We start from the raw sequence: 17,016 nt of genomic DNA on the forward strand, positions 1-17,016 counted from the left end.
CAAATTGGTGAGATAGAGAGATATTTTTGGTAGAAATGCTATCAGCAATAGGCTGTTTTTTCCTCATTATCAAAGCAACAACGATCAAAGTTACAGCCTTGATTCTAAATAAGATAGAGTAACTTGCCTTTAGATAAGTTTACATAAACTGCATGAAGAGTCCCGTAAGGAATAGAAGCAAATTTAAAAGGCTGCATTTGTGATAATTGTCTGCAAAGTTCCCACGGTCCATATCCAGGTGGGGCAGGGAGGGGGAAGAGACGGATCTGAGTGCCGCTCCGCTCCTTTCTGAAGGCTACACAGGCTGACAATGTCTCACTGAGACATGTCGGTGGAAACAGGAAAAGAAACAGGAACACTACTGTCGTTGCTATATTGGTCGACATTCTGACAGCTTCAAACCAAACATCCCACAAAGCTTTTTTGTTTTTTTTCTCTTGGATTTAGTCTTTGTTCATTGAGACCGGTGCATCCTCAAAAGCAATGGTTTTCTCGGTCTCTCTGATCCGTTGCAGGTGAGACTGATGAGTGGTAGCACCGAGCTTGTGTTGCCCAGCTGTGACACACTCAACGCAGAAGACACACGTGCAGTGAGGCGTACCAAACACGCCTCAGCACAGAGCGTCCGAGTTTCCCTGAGGCTAATATGATGCACRATCAAGTGGACTGTACGCTACATAAATGTAGTATAAATAATCACACACGTGCATAATTACATATTTGTATGAACGCATGCACTCCAYCTAAAGTTGCATTTAAATTAGGTCAAAAAAATTCAAAGACTTGCAAGGTTAAGAAAAAAAAGAAAACTAATTTGCAAAACCAAAGATTGAGCACAAACAGCATACGTAACCCTTCCTTCTGCAGATGTGTGCTATGAGTTTTGAGAGACCACACAGATGAAAGTGGGTCACAAAACCCAGAATCAAACTCCACCCCAAAATCAAAAGTATCTCAAGAAATTGGATAATCAGAGTTGAATTAAGTTGTCAAGACGCCGACAGACTGCGGAGCCGTATAGAGTTGAGATAAATGACTCACACCTCCTGCGATAAAAAAGCAGACTTTGTGTTGTACATATGTTCAGCAACTGTTTCTGCAGAAGTTTCTCCTGGTCTACGGAGCTGAATGGTTGAGTTCTAAAGCCAGCACTCTGTTATTATCATTCTTGTAAACCTGCCACTTCTCCTGAGAATACAGTCAGGAGGGTTATAGCGTGCGGGAAAATCCCCCAGGGACTCCCAAACTTCAGCAAAAGATCACAAACTGCCCAATGCGACAAAACCCAGGCCACCTCTTCTGCTCTTACCTTCCACATGATTAAAATCCCATCATCCAAAAACAAAGTGAAAAAGACGGGAAGATAGAGAGCTGTAGAGGGAGACCGGCAGCTCTCTTTTGCTCTATCTCACGCTCTCTCTCTCTTCTCTCTCTCTTCTCTCTCTCCTCTGTGGGATGCAGGAAGGTTGACTGTGGCGGCTAAAACGGCAGCGAGGAGCAATCCCAGGAGGCAGTGAGGATGTGAGTACGTCTCCGTGGCTGTGTCATCACCTCTCATGACATGTTTCCTCCTCTGCCTGTGTAAGCTTTTCCATCCAGACCCAGCAGAGAGAGAAAGAGAGAGAGAGAGAGAGAGACGGGACAAACTAGTGCACCGCCCCCTCACTGTTCCCCCTCCTCCCTCCCCCATTCAGTCTGTTCATTCCTTGCTCCCTGTTTCACTGTATTCAAATGTGCCAGTGAGCTGCCCTGCCTTTAAGTAGGCCAATCACTGGCCACAGAGAGGTGGACTCTGATCTGGCRATGTGCTTGCGACATAATGTGCCTGCCTGCTGATTTTATTTCATTTTTTTCCAATATGTCTGCTCACATGGAAACTCGTGTGGATGTAGCACATTTAGGCACTCTTGAAAGCCAGGTGCACATCAATGGCATTTGTCTGACTTTGGACGAAAAGTCAATGTATAAATGGGACGCTCTAAATTAGGAAATAAACTGGATTCTGGAGAGATGCTAACTTTTGCAAGCCTTCRAAATGTTTACTCCTTAGCTGTCATGACACACTCAGACCTCTCTAGTTGTGAACTGGATAATATTAGGGAAACATAAACTYGGTCTTTATTTTTAAATCAAGATGACTATATTGATTGCAAATAACCTTTCTGTCTTCTWAAACCAAGCCATTTTAATGTCATCACATTGTCTTGTCATTTTYCCTTRCACAGCAACTTAATTTACCTTGTGTATGGACTGTGCTATGCAAAGTGTATTTCATGTCACCAGCCAYGATAAGCAGGYTAGTTTATGTTTATGTAAGGCAACACATTTTATTGCTCAGCATTGGTAAACAGGAAGATTTAAGCACAGACACTTCCTTTGATAGTGCAGTTATGAAAAAAGGACTGACTGCTTGAATTGCTGTAAAATATGTATTATGAGCAACATCTTGCTYTCTGTGTGTGCAAAGTTGCATAAAATGTGAATCCAACAGCTAAGTAAAAAAAAAAAGTAAGACAAACTTATGTAAAAATGCTAAYATAAGGCTTAATTAACTTGCCAACTTCTTTTCTTTCTTTCTACACTGTTTATTCTGTTAAGCAGTGGCTGTAAATATTTAAACTGGAAAGCCGTAAATTTATTTTTATCATGACGTCCTCATTCATAAATATTGCAGTTTAATTTTCAGACTTTCAAACACACTGAGCCCAATTAAAATGATAGTTACAACAAAGTTAAAACTATCTGATAGTGTGGCACTTGTGTTGCAGTAAGTCTGTTCATTAGYAGTCAAATGGCCACACAGATTGAGTTTATGGTTTATATACAAAGAGTAATTTAACATTTAAACAGCTTTTTTCTTTTCATCTCTGTTTTTGATTGTGGATCAAGATAGTTATGTTCATTTACATATTCATTCTTTTGTTTGAAAGAATAAAAGTGACMAAATTGGGTCTCCAGTGTGCAACACAATCACTATTATACCTGCTTTCATGACCTTTTACACCTAACAATCTAGAAGCCTACAAAGTGTTCAGGTCAAGCCGGATGAAATTCTGCTTGGGACCTGAACTGTATTAAAAACTAAAATTCTGGCATCATTCGAGTAATGTTCTGACAYCACTGTTACTCTGATGTACAATGCAAAGATAAATTGCGACTTGAGTGTATTAATATTTATAGGTTTGTTTGGCTTTGAAATGCGATAATATATCCTCACGCTCACAGCAGTCCCATTARACTCAGATTACGACCAGCTGCAACAGGGTTTATGTTTGGGAGACTCAAAGCAAGATCAGGTTATGATTGTATGCATCAAGATGGATGGTATTTTGGGAAAGTTTTTTTTTTTGTTTGTTTTATCTTGAACAAATTAAAAAACTGAGAGCTGACATGACTTAAACTGCTGAAGTGAAAACAAACTGAGAACTAAAAAGAAACATGGGTTTGTCAATAAAGCTGTCTTCAGATTTGAGATGAATAGAAGCCATAAAAGGAGTCACTCCCTCATCAGTAAAACGAATCTCCCACTACAGTTTTTCCCATTGTTTCTCTGACGTCACTGCGGCTCTCCCTTCACCTTAAAACCTCAGCTGTTTTGGCTGCCTCTTACGAATCTTCCTCACTATTTTTTTGTCTATGGCCTACAAGAAAAGCTGCTTAAAATAATCTCCAAGATGCAAGTCGGCAAGCTGCACACTATACGACTGCAGTGTTTGGTTGAATATCCCCGACGTTAATCAGCTATATGATTGGACGCTGCAGCTCCCTTCATCCTGGCCRTTGCACATCACAACAAGCAAAATGAATAAAAAACAATCTGCTTAAATCTTTTATTTTGAGGTTTGCAGCTCAAGTGATATAAAAGCATTTAAGCCAGGAGCGCATTGGTTGCTGAATAATGAATAATTCCTGGCATTTGGCCTTGTGAAAAATGAGTCCTGTGGATAGAAGTGTGGAACATGGTTTTACTTAGCAAACGTTTGTGGGTCTATTCTGCTCTGTGCTCAGTACAGTAACGTCTTTGTACCAGAAATGTTCTGCTGGGATAAAATTGAGTTAAGCGTATCAGCTCGAATGTGGTAGTTACCAGAAAGAAAGCTAGTGGAAACCTAAAACCACTAAAAAAGWCAGAAAAAGATTCTTTGTAAATTTAAGTTCGCCCATGCTTTGATTAGTTTTATCAAAAGGAGTGGTCTTAATTAATTCCTCATTACTCAGACAATCATCATGGTACATTGTAAGTATTCTGGGTATGTGTGTGTGTCTCTTGTGGTCAGAGTGGAATCAGTTGAGGTGAGGCGGTTGCCAAAGAATGTTCTTTTGGAAAGGGACAAAAACAGTTTCCATCTCGGGTCAGTTCTCTGGAAGAGCAATACTCGCTCTCTGACTCTCCAAACCAATCGTACAATTCACCAGTAAGACAAAATGAAAGACCGATCGGTTTACAAACAATGCTGTCTAAAAATAAGATGCTCCACGTCACAAAGCACCCTTAGCTSATTGAAAATAAATATGCTTTGGAACAAAACTCTGGTATCCTTTTTGTAGCTACAATCATTTGGAAAACCAGTGGAGTTGGCTAACCATTAGCTGTAGTTAGCAGTATTAACTAGACCACCCTGWTTCTCCAGRACCTCATTTTTTGACCGCAAATTTGGAAAACCATTGACTTTACAGGTATTGCATCATTTGGTGTTTCTTAGCTGACCAATTAGCTTTACTTGGTGTTTTCTTTAGCTGTGAGAGGAGGCGAGAGTATCTGGAAAGAGTCCTGAAAAAACATGCAACCTCCACACAGAGAAACCCCCAGACTGTAATCTTCTTTATGCATGACAGTAACGCTACCAACTTCACTACCATCACACTCTTGATTTTGAACAATTTSTGAAGTTTCCCTAAAACTCTGGGGGTTTCTGCACCACCTGGATTAGTTTATTAGCATGTAAAATATGTTGGGGTTTTCTTCAGCACTGAGAGCTTTATGCGACCCTGTTCAGTGATGTAATCTGCCTACTTTCTTGATGACTCACAGAAGACCTTCCAGTAAACCTTCAGAGACATAAGCTTCATGCTCTAGTTTTTTTTTTTTTTTTCTTTTGGGCTGGGGATGTTATTTCGTCTTGTTCCAGTGTAATGAGGGGCTTCTGCATTATGTTTGTCATCTCCTCTTGGACTTTGAGATCATGGTGGACAAATTTCCTTCACTCTGTATGCATTTATTTGATTGGATTCTGGTACTTGGCCAGCTTCCCATGTCTTTTTTAAAAGTTGCTCTTGTTCTCCAACGCAGGTTGGATTCATTTCAGGCAGTGCTGCTTGTTGACTTCAATACAGTGAGGACATTTGTTTTGTTTGATTAGAGTCTTGTGCTTTAAAGGTCGCAGACTGATTCCATTTTGTCACTGCTACATCTCATAGATTCAGGTGTAGGTCCAGCTTTGTCCGGTGTTCTACAATTTTTTCTCTTTGGAAGGTTTCCAAAAGCTTTCTTTAGAATTAAAGGACAATGACACGAGGACTCCACATTCATTTAAGGAACACAATAGATAACCGAATGCTTGGTTTCTTTGTCCTACCTCTTTAGAAAACAGACCTTTTTTGTTGCTTACTTTGTGGGGCCATTTAATCTTCATTTATCAATTCTTAAGACAGAACAAATCAGCCAATCACATGGTGTGAGATTCCYATGCTCTTTGTCATTTTCAAATCTGAAAGAGTCAAAAGAGCCTTTTGTTATTTAAYRGTGTACAATTCAGATGCCAAGGCATCAAAATTGCACACAGTTCGTCCTTTTTCAGTTTTGAATAATACAATTATTACTCATCAACTGTAATTTAAGGTTATGTGTATTTAATCTTGGATAGTCAAGTTAAAATTAAGATAGTTGTTTTGTTCTCAAGTCTTATGTGGAAAAAAAAATCTGTTAAAAAGCCCTGTGCCACACTATCTACAGAGAATGGTCTTTAAAGAAAAAAATATCCACTTAGTATCAATTGTGTGAATTTTCTYAGGAATTGGTTCTGCTGACTCCTGTCGTTTCAGAATCAGAATGTATTTTTGTACTTTGAAAAGTTATTCAGGATGGTTGTGATTTGACTTATGATGCTAGCAGCTAACTTTTCAATCAATTAATCAAATAACAAACATACATGTAAACAGCACTTTAAATATTCAAAAGATGAAAAAAGTGCTTTACAGCATAAACAAAACAAAACTGAACAAAAACATTTGAGTCTGTCATAAAGTCAGCCCTGTTGCTCGTTTATTTTTAGCTMACTGCATTATTAAAAAGCGTTGTGGTCTTTTACACTTGCCTTTTATTGTAAACCTACCCGCACSCCATTACACACACCCCCACACACATTTCTCAATTTAGGAAAGGCAATACGCTCAGAGTTTAAAAGCAAACTTATTTTTAATGATCAGGAATGAGTGGAATGCTGCAGAACGCCTCTCCTCTTGCAGGGTGAGACCATCACAGAGATACAGGACGACAGGGTTACGACTTGAAACGTTTCCTGGGGCCACGTGCACAGTGGGTAGTTTGGGATKTGAAGGATTCGCCCTGCACATATGTGCAGATACACCCACAGGACGTTCATGCCTTGAACGGCTCTTCGCCAGCCTCCCAGGTTGAATAAATGCAAATGGACAGATACTGGAGGCCATTGCACGCACCAAATATGTTGACTCCATGTGGCATCTTTACTACTAAGAGATGCAACACTTTGTTGGCTGAAATTGGGGTACAAACCTTCATACAGTCACGCGTTCTGAAATATTCTGTGTCGGTGTCTGTCTAGACGACCCTGACGGTCTTTTTTTTTCAAGCTGACCTCTAGGTTTCTTGAGCATGGGGTTACATTCATGACAGGAAGGGTCTGGTTTTAATAAGCACCAGGAAGACCTACAGCTGGTCCAGGATGGGGGCTGGAGGGAAAGTAGTTATATTATTTGTTTTAGAGCAATTTTCATAGAGTAAACTATTCATTCCAGGAGAAATAAATACCCTAAAAAGGTGAAGACAGCAGATGGAGACGGATTAAAAAAAATAGAGGGAGGGGCCCAAGAGATAAAATCTTATGTGGTATCATTAGGAGGATCTCTTAAAATTTACAAAAACAAAGTTGATTATTCTGTTTCTTACTGTTTGAGTAACTAGAGCTGAAACTTAGTTGTATGAAATGATTGTAGAGAGAACGGGAAAAGGAAAACTTGAGGTTCATCCCAAAAAAAAAAAAAAGAAAAGAGGCAAACAGTCATAAGAGATGATTGTGACTCACTAACTCAAACTGAGGTCAGACAATCTATGGAAATATTTTGATTTGCTCATGCCTCTGTGTCCCTAATAAGAAGCGTGAGGCAACTGAGGTCATAGTGAATCATAATGTTCTTTGAATAAACAGTAGCTGTGGTTGTATTTAACCAATGACTACTTTTTCTTCTAAGAGAGAGAGAGGATTATYATCCTATTTTGCAATCTTAACTAAAAAGAATAAAGATCTGGAGCGTAGCTGAACCTGAAAGCAAATTCTGCTTTCAAATCGGGCAACCATCTAAACCCACCGCCTTAATCTGAGAGCCTGAGGTCTTTCTGGAGCTCCAATTCTCTGTAACAACACACTAACCAGTGAACATGTCCTTTTACAGTAAGACGAGCTCATTTTTTAAGCCTGAAGGCACAAATATGTATGTGCAGACAAGAAAACGGGCTGTTTGCAAGAAACAAAYGGGCGCATTTGCACATATGCATGTATACATGTCAGGCAGCATTATCATTAGCTGCTAGCATGCCTAACATATCCGCAGACTGTCTAGAGAAAAGTCACATCATCACCTCTTATCCTCCGCCCAAAGCGGCTCCGCGCTGCATCAGATGACAACTGCGTAAACCTTCAAAAATATTCCTTTAATTATAGAAATCACTCACCACATTTGGWTTAGCGAAGGCTTTATATATAAAAAAAGGCAGRTAATATAACTACTGTTTTATTTATGTTACAGGGAATCCCTTTAATGTTTGCGTCATGTATTTCATTCTTATATACTTACATGATGTTTGACTTTCATGGTTCAGTTCACTCCAATTGACTGAACAAATTATCGGCGACATRATTTACTAATGCAGTGCTTCACAATCTTCATACCTTGAATGTTTGAAAGTGCCATTTAGTTTTATTCCATGCATAAAAACACAAAATGACAACATTGGGGTAGTTTCCAGCCTCTAAACCCTCCAAATACATTCTGAAATGTTAGCTTCATAATCACCAATAATTTTCCACGCTGATTTTGTTTTTAATAAACTTTTTGCTTGGTGTGAAATATAACTAATGTGATGTACTGCAGCAATGCTTAGACAGATTAGATTTGTCTGTCACTGACTGGAAGCCTTAATCACATTATCTAAAGTCTAAATCTTAATCAGATTTCAACTAACTCAGACATTTCATCAGTTACCTTCTATTGAGTCTAAAGATCTACCGATTGTTATGTTTTCAGTGCATCTTGGCATCCTGCCAGCATTATGTACTCTAGAACCGATATCCAGAAATCTGATATGGTGGGATGACTTAATGTTTCTGAAAACCACATGTCTGGTTCATATCAGAAACTACTTAGTGAATAAAAAGCTGCTCTGAGAGGCAAACTTACCTTTAAGCTGATATGCTATTTCAAGCACCACAGCATAAATTTATTATATTAAAATTCTCATCCACTGAAAAGAAACATCTGGATGCCATTTTGGATCGGGCAAAATAGGGTGTAATGATGCATAAAACTGTGCTATTTTCCTTTTTAGGTAAGATTAAAGGCCGGTTGAGTTTTAAAAATTGTGCTTGAAGTTCAAGGAATTATCTTATCTGAAAGGTGGTCACCTGCAAGAAAAATACCCACAATCCTAGTGGCATCAGAGCAAAACAAAAATACTTTTTCTTTGCAAAATTTTCTTTTTTTTGGGGTGATTTTAGTAAATCACTGTCCAGTTTCTGAGACRTTTGAAAAAGCATTTAAGTGATTATAAAATTAAGTTTTTCTAAAATATAGTTTTCAACAATGAATAGTTTTTTTTTTGTTTTTGTTTTTTTTAAGACATGCCCATTAAAACATATCCAGATGATAAACAMGCATCTATAACCACAATGTCTGAAATCTCATGGGGGTAGTTACTTTGCATGTTTTTCCGGACCAAAAAAAGAAAAAAAAACAACAATGTTTTGAATAAAAATGTGCCTTCATTTTACTGTCAAGGATAACTGATATGGTACAGAAAATCTATGAATTGTGTCCAGAATGGTTGTATACATGTAGGAAACTGGTTTAATAGATGTCCAAGCTGTTTTAAAACAACTTTCTTCACTTCACTTAAGATTTAGCCATAGAAATCTTCACTTGATGTTCTGAWATTCCAAGCAGGAGACTTTGCAATCACTAAATTACTTCGTMTTTTTTGTGCTTTGATGCCCTGGTTCGCTGCTCTAAACGTTACTCTAAAACAACTTGCAGCAATTCCCATGTCTGCCTTTTGGTAACCTTTTCTCTTTGTGTATTTCTCTATTTTGGATATGCCTGAACACATCAGAAAAGGGAAAAAAAAGTTGTAAAAGTGATGATTTATGCCCTTTTAAATGACATTTCTATAATGGTGACCTTTCCAGAAGACAGTCCCCGTTCGCCTGCAAATGATACAGTTAACTGAAAATGAACCCATTCGAGCTGACATGCAGATTCCCGCACAGAACAAAATGTACATCCTAATTTAAGCAAACACATGTGACGATTTGAAGCCGGTATATTTATTTATAAAGCCAAATATTTTTACAGTCATGCTTCCTTAAGATTAGCTTTCCCGCTGTGGAAAAAATTGACTTTTYCCCAGGTGTGYTGAATGACGGCATGGAGTATGAATAAGTCATAAGCRAAAGTCAAGCTCCCAGGCCCCAATGGCTGTGGCCCCTGCTGTGTCGTGTGTGAATATGTGTGTGGTGGTTCATCTAATGCCATGATTAATGTCCTTTGGGCTTCCTGTCGCAGAGAGAATTTTCTGATTTATGGGCGTGCCGCCGCCTGCGAYCGCGAGGACATGCACACAAACTCGCACTCATGCTTACTCCTATTTTGGTAACATCTTCTTTGACAAAATCTGCATTTGGGAAAGGAAAGTAAAATGTACTAAAAGTGACTGGCAGGAGTTAAGCACCGGAACTTTAATCAAAGGACATGCATTTTGTATGAGGGTTTGCAGGTGGCTTTACATAGTTTCAGAGCTGGTGATTAATAATTAATTGCATAAGTGATGGACTCAGTTGGATCATTATTGGCATGAAATATTAATCAAATCTGTCTGGCTCAGGTCTGATTTGTATGAAGCTGAAATTATTGTCTGGTGATCAACCTGTTCAAGGCACACAAAACTGTGAGGACCAAGAGAAGAATGCAGATTATGCCTATAAAAGAGAGTCCTGGTGGCTGATGATTTTTGCTTTCTCACATMATTTATAAAATAATTTTGTAAAATGTATGAAACCAGACATCAGATTGAAGTATTTTTTTATCACTTAATCTCATAATTACAGTGGAAAATGGTTTCTACCAATTTTGAAACAAATTAAAATGTCTTATCACTTCAACAGCATAGMCGTCTCACAACTGAAGATGTTTTTTTTTTTCCATTTGAACTTGAAGGTGCAATCTCAGTTAATCAAGTTCACATTGAAAGTTTTACACAAGAATCACATAATAAATTGGAACTATTGAAAGATATATATTTTTAATTAAGCAACTTTTTGCTGCCCTGCTGATGAGGAACCTTAGTTTGGATACACAACTTGACCATGCGCAACTTTTTGTTTTATTGCAGATTCATGAGGCAAGACATRTTGAATTGACGTGGAGAAAAGCAGAGTAARKTAGGTTGTTAAATCTTTAGAAGTTTGTTTTTTTTTCTTTCCTGGGTTTGTTGTTGGGTAGTGTGGCCATGACAAGTTTTCCGGCAGCTAAATATTTTCAAAGAAAGCTTAATTGAAGAGGAAAATATATTGAATATATTGTACGCTGTGTAGACAAAACTCTGAGTCAGTTCTCATGCAGTATTTAGATAGTGATGCCAACAGGCAGYTATGCTGTCAAACTGAGGAGCATYTCAGGAAACACAGCTTCTTAAAGTTACTGACATTTGCTTCAAACATGCTGGGGCGCTCTACGTGTCTTGCTTTCCRATCCATCTTGAACTGTCCCCTCAGGCGAACCCAACACCTTGTTTCCATTCTCCTATCATCGGCGCAGATAAATACCACCAGGAACAAACAGACAGACCCAGTTTTCTAACTCTGGTATAAACAGACCCCAGATTTTCAATCTATAAAAAAATCCTCACAGCACTTCCCAAGAAAACAAGGAAATCTAAACCTGTGCAAAACACGGAATATAAATAGTTGTTCATCTGTAAGAAGTAGCGCAGAAATCCATGGTGACAGTTGCGAATATAAGACTACAGTCTAGCAACAAGGGGAATYGCTTTCCCATAACTGCTTACTTAGTTAGTCCAACCAGAACACATTGACCCAATCCAGCTTGTAGGACATCTATTGAATCTTTGCTCCAGCTAATCAAAGAGAAAATTAAAGCTGTCAGTACAGTGTGCACTGAGGGGCACCGATAACTGGCACACTGAGCTGCACAGAATTTATTCAGGCCATTGTGTGTCAGCAGGTGCTGCACTTAGAAAGACAGTATCATTCTTCAAATGTGAAACTTGTGGAAAAACTTCAACCTTTAATTTGTGTTTTCAACCCCTTTACATGCATGTATGGCTTCTGTTGTCCTCAAGAAGCACAAGTTCTATAATTGGTTAGTCTTTGTTTCACTGCAAGTTTGGAAAAACATCCAACTTTCGCAATGCTTGATTTGTGGTGTGCAGTGATGCTAATGCAAGCTAACAAAAGTCACTATTTTAACTACAATGACCAAATTCTGCAGTCATTCAAATTACAACATCAGACACTCAATTTAACTGCTTTATAAAATATAATTTAGTAAACAACTTCCATCTGAAGGTCATCGCTTATATTGACGCTTCTTGAACCCGGCAATGTTTTTCTAATTTGTTATTGTCCAGTTTTGGTGACTGTATTGTGTTCCTCGTTAGCAGGATTGGCTAACCATCCAATAACTGTGGTTTTCTGTTGCTGTAGCCCATCTACCTCAATACTCAACACAATGTGCATTCAGATATTGTTTTACACATGCATCGGTTGTATCACAACTGTTTAAGCTGTTTTTTTCCATCTTTATGAACTGGTCTATCTTATTTTCCTCTGACCTGCACAAGACTTCCTTTTTGTCAACACACCTGCTGCTCACTGGATGTTTTCTCTTCATTTGGAGGCTGAGAAATTCTTGTGCACTGAAAATCAGAAGTTTCTGAAGTATTCAATCTAGGTCGTCTGCTACATTCAAAGTTTACTTGCATCCTGTTACTCGGTTTAAACTTTTGAAAGTCATCTTCACCACACCAAGAACCCTAACGGCATTCTGCTGTCGCGATCGGCTGATTTGGCTAATTGTGTTAACAAGCAATTGAACGGGCGCTCATCAAGTGTTKGGTGAGCACATTTGCATTTTTGCCTCCATTGTCTTTCAGTGCCAGTCTCAGCTGCAAGCTCCCATGGATGTGGCTCCACTTGTAGAAATATTCTAACACTTTAAACTCTCGTTGGACCCTTCTAATGTTCTGTAGTGGCTTGCACAAAAGGACAATATGTTGAGAGAAGCAGATTCCCAGCACAGCTGAAGAACAGCTTTGCAAAAGCCGTGTGGTTGGCAGAGATGGAACTGAACAGAGCACTTGACTAGTTCACAGCCCATCTTATCACTGAGTGTCTTTGGCTCTCTAAGGCTTTGTCATAGCGCAGATTAACATTCAAGTCCCATGTTTGGTCACCCGAAGAACAAACCAGTCCATTCATATTTCCCAACGCCCCCCCGGGTGGATAAAAAGAGACCACTGCAAATACATTGCCGCAAATTCTATTTGTGCTGCCACCCACTTCTTTCCAAATTCGGCCCGACGCCTTTTTTTTTTTTATCCATTCAAACTCGCTTTCTTCGGTTTCGGTATAAGGGAAGGAAGTGGCTGGAAGCCAGTGTTCTGCTGCTGGGGAGCTGAAACATGAATGCCAAGATGGATGGGATTTTATAGCTGGAATTTTGGGGGGGTGGGTTGGCCAGGCATGAAAAAGATTTGACACACTGGCACTCAGTGATGCCAAGGCCCCAGTGCTCGACACCCTGCTGAGCAGCAAATATAGCTGAGAGGGTGTTATAACTGGAAGTAATTTCAGCAGATCAGAGAAGGGAGAAAAATATTAAGCTTTTAAAAACATCAAACATGCAATAAAAATATCTGGATTGTATTTCCAATTGCATTTTAGCTGAAAATGATTTCTCATTTGTACAAAACGTAGTGAAGAGAGTTAGAGATTTGCGCGCGCCACTCAATTTTCCTMYRACACCATCCGCTTAGAAGTTAATATATACTGCTGGTTTTTCACACTGCTTGTTTTTAGCTCAGCACCCATAGCTCCAGGTATTCCCACTGTCACCTCCTGCTTCTTTCAACCAACACTTTCCCTCCCACACATGTCAGAGCTGATAAGAGAGTGAGGTTTATAGTATAGAAAATATGAACTTGGAGCGCTATAAGCAACCATTTCTGAGACCGTGATGGCTGCCTGGAGCTGTTGATACAGTACAACTGAGTGATGTACAGCCAGCCCACGGAATGAGTGACCTAGGCCGCTGAATAGGTGCCTAAAACCATCAGGGGCTCCATTCATGTTAGGAAGACTGTAATGTATTTTTGTCTGGGTAGAATATTTTGTTGTGGAATAAATAAACATTCTATAATGTCCTCATATGCTGAAGTAAAGATAAATTGATTTGGTACATCAACAGGTGAAACTAATGTATCCATCCAGCAGATGGCCGTTATCAGTGGGTGACATTTTCAAGCCTTTATTTCTCCTGAATTTATCACCATCGGATTTAAAAAGTGTGTCAAACTCTGCTTTGAAAACTCTAGTCTTTRAAACACAGCCCAACTTCATGTCACCTAAAGAATTTTCAAAAATTCAACTTTGTGGTTGAATCAAAGTAGCATAATACAAATCTCATTTACAATAAATAAAACATAGMCTGTCGAGTTGAAAAATGAGTGAAGAAAACACGCCATAAACCAACAGCATGAATGCATTAAATGAATCTTGCTGTACAGATCTGCTCTGCTACTCACAGAGAAATGCAATACTTTCTGCACCACCAACTAAATGCATTCCAGTTCATTATTCAATACTTAGCTCTGTGTGTGTTTCTGTGCTGGTGACAAATTAAGCCCACACAGATTTGCTGCAGCTATGTTGCCAGATTGCAAACATGTGCACATCAATAAAGGAAAACACTTATATTGTCTTCTAAACTTGAAACAATTTTACTGAAGACCTTAGCAAAGTTGTCCATAATTCATAGGAGCACATATACCGTGTTTGTATTATTTATTTGCTATGCCATGTGCATTTTACTGCTTTACAGTGAAGAATGAGGTAGTATTTAAATTCTCATAGAGTTTTAGGTGTACCAGAAGGGAACAATTCATCATGTAGAGGGATTTACTTTTTTAAAATGTTTTTGAAGGATTGGTGAATAAATTATGTTTGGATGCAGCTGTGGAAACTGTCCATTAATCATCGCCCCTTTCTTCTGTATAAGTTTTCAAGAGTTGGTCTATTGACTTAAACAGCCGTTTAATTGTCCAAACTCTTGTTTATGTAGCTGAAAATTATTTCTGTTACTTTTTCAGGAGACTTTTTTTTGTATGTATTGGAAGAGACCCAAATAATTATGAATTATTGCCTCAAACTGAGAAAACATCTGTCTATTAAAGTCAAAATAGCAATAAATGTTAATTAAAAATAAATGCATTTAAGCAATAACAAAAACGAGTCTCCACTCTTGCTTGCATCCCTCTGTATCTGACTTGAACTTTAAAAAAAAACCGTATATGCTCTAAATTTGCAGATGATGGTAACAACAAAGATTAAAAGGGGACTGTGCTGTCCAATCAAGCAATCAAGCCTTTTTTATGAACATAAAACAATGCAAATAACATTTTTAAGTAAACAKAAACTTCATTGGTTGTGTTTTTTCTTTCAGAAAAATAGCTATAGAATGTATAGGGTAACAAAATATTTTTATTATATAACAAGCTGATATCGGACTGTAGAGGGTTTTTTTAATGCATAGTGAAGCATCAATTAAAAACATGCATTATAAAGCTAATGATGGCCAAGTAGCTCAAGTTCACACCCAAAGACAAAAGCTGCTCTGGAACAATGATAGCTACACACACACACGCACACACACACGTGCATTCGACTGCYAAGCTGAGACCACATGGAGTAATTAACCCCTGAATTTCCCATCATCCATTTGTGACCAACCCCACCCTTCAGATGTATGACATCCCATTTTAATGTGCCACAAAGGGGAAGAAAAACCTCTAAACCTACAGCCTATTGAGGATTTTATTTTTATTCTTTCCCCCCAGTAAATGTGAATTAGGCAACAAAGGAGGCACTTACATTGAAGAGCCTCACATGGTCCTCCGGGAGATAAAAGAACCGGGCGGTCACTTCACTCTCAGAAAACAATAGAGACATTGAAGAAAGAGCAGGAGAGCCGGGGAAAGTGGGGGGGCGAGAAAGACGGCAAGTTGGAGACTTTGGTTGAAAAAAACAACAACGTGAGAGCAATGGGAAGCAAGTTTATCCATCCACAGACACAGCATACAAATCAAAGCACTCTGGTTCTTTTCCTCCTCCTTCTGTTCAGCTTTGTCCCCCCACCACCACGACCCRCGCCTTCAGGTTTGACTTGTCATGTGCTCCGGCTCAGGCAAGCGTGAAGCGGGCTGAAGAAACCGAGGTTTGATCTCGAGGTTAGGAATGTCATACTTCCAGTAGGAGAAACATGATTTCTTTTTTAGATTCCTCAGTTTGATCACAACTCAATACTAAATGGGGAGGGCATTTTGCATATTGTGTCACTGGCATATGATGATGCAAACTGCYTCTTTTTTGGATAAAGCTTGCCCCTCCCCAACATGCTTTTAAGTTTCAGTGGCTGTCACAGATGGGAGCAGCTGAACAGAACAAGGTTCACTTTGAGCACTTCAGGATGAAAATGAAAACAACTAAAGAGTAGAAAAATCTAAGGCTTATATACATTTCACCAAACTAGACATCATCCAAGAAAACAATTCAAATTTAAAAACTATAGAGTTCTAGGTGATTTTCAAATTTGATTGCAAGCTCTGTGCTGAGAAGACTATATCCTTGTCACTTTTGCTGACATGCTCCACAGCTTGTATTTCTGGGTGAATGTCCCAACTTTGCGAAACAATGCCATACTCGACTTGTTGACATGGCTGAAAATTGACTCAGTTACAYATCTTGTCATGATATCATGAAACGATGAAGTCTCAAGTATTGACATAATTATTTTTAGACAGAAAATGTCTCTGCCTGTTTCATGGATGTCAGTGACGCTATAAAAAAAAGGGTAGACGTGTGGGCATGTTGACTTGACTGACAGGTGTCTTAGACTATCACACTCAGCTGTTTTATTTATACCCCGAAGAGCATTCGGAATATTTTAGTGGCCCCAGATGCTGCGAATGGATGAGTTCTTGCAGAAGCATCAAAAYATGTAAAACTCAGAAATGTCAAAATATACAATCTGTTTACAAGAGGGGGATATTTTATGGCATGCACTGTTTTATAAGCTCAGATAAGATAAAACGCTCCCTTAAAACTTTTATTAATACAATATATGATACAAAACTCAACACCAATGCATGAGTGTTTCAGACTGCCATATTTTAAAGCTGCCACATATGTGTTTAGAGATGAACTGAAGCCATATGGCTAAATAAGAGATTAACCCATTTGCTAATGTTCT

At 38.8% G+C, this 17,016-nt stretch overlaps 1 protein-coding gene across 1 annotated transcript in view; it reads right to left on the bottom strand.

Moving 5' to 3' along the window:
* The window catches only part of LOC103475959 (E3 ubiquitin-protein ligase Midline-1), a 33,065-nt gene extending 31,458 nt beyond the window's left edge, over window positions 1-1,607 (bottom strand). Inside the window, exon 1 of the mRNA XM_008427964.2 lies at window positions 1,310-1,607. The gene's annotated coding sequence lies outside the window, so the exon portion shown is untranslated. The remainder of the gene's footprint in view (window positions 1-1,309) is intronic.
* Between the last annotated feature and the right edge of the window lie 15,409 nt (window positions 1,608-17,016).

The sequence above is a fragment of the Poecilia reticulata genome, linkage group LG2 (genome assembly GCF_000633615.1).
Source record: "Poecilia reticulata strain Guanapo linkage group LG2, Guppy_female_1.0+MT, whole genome shotgun sequence".
NCBI lineage: Eukaryota > Metazoa > Chordata > Actinopteri > Cyprinodontiformes > Poeciliidae > Poecilia > Poecilia reticulata.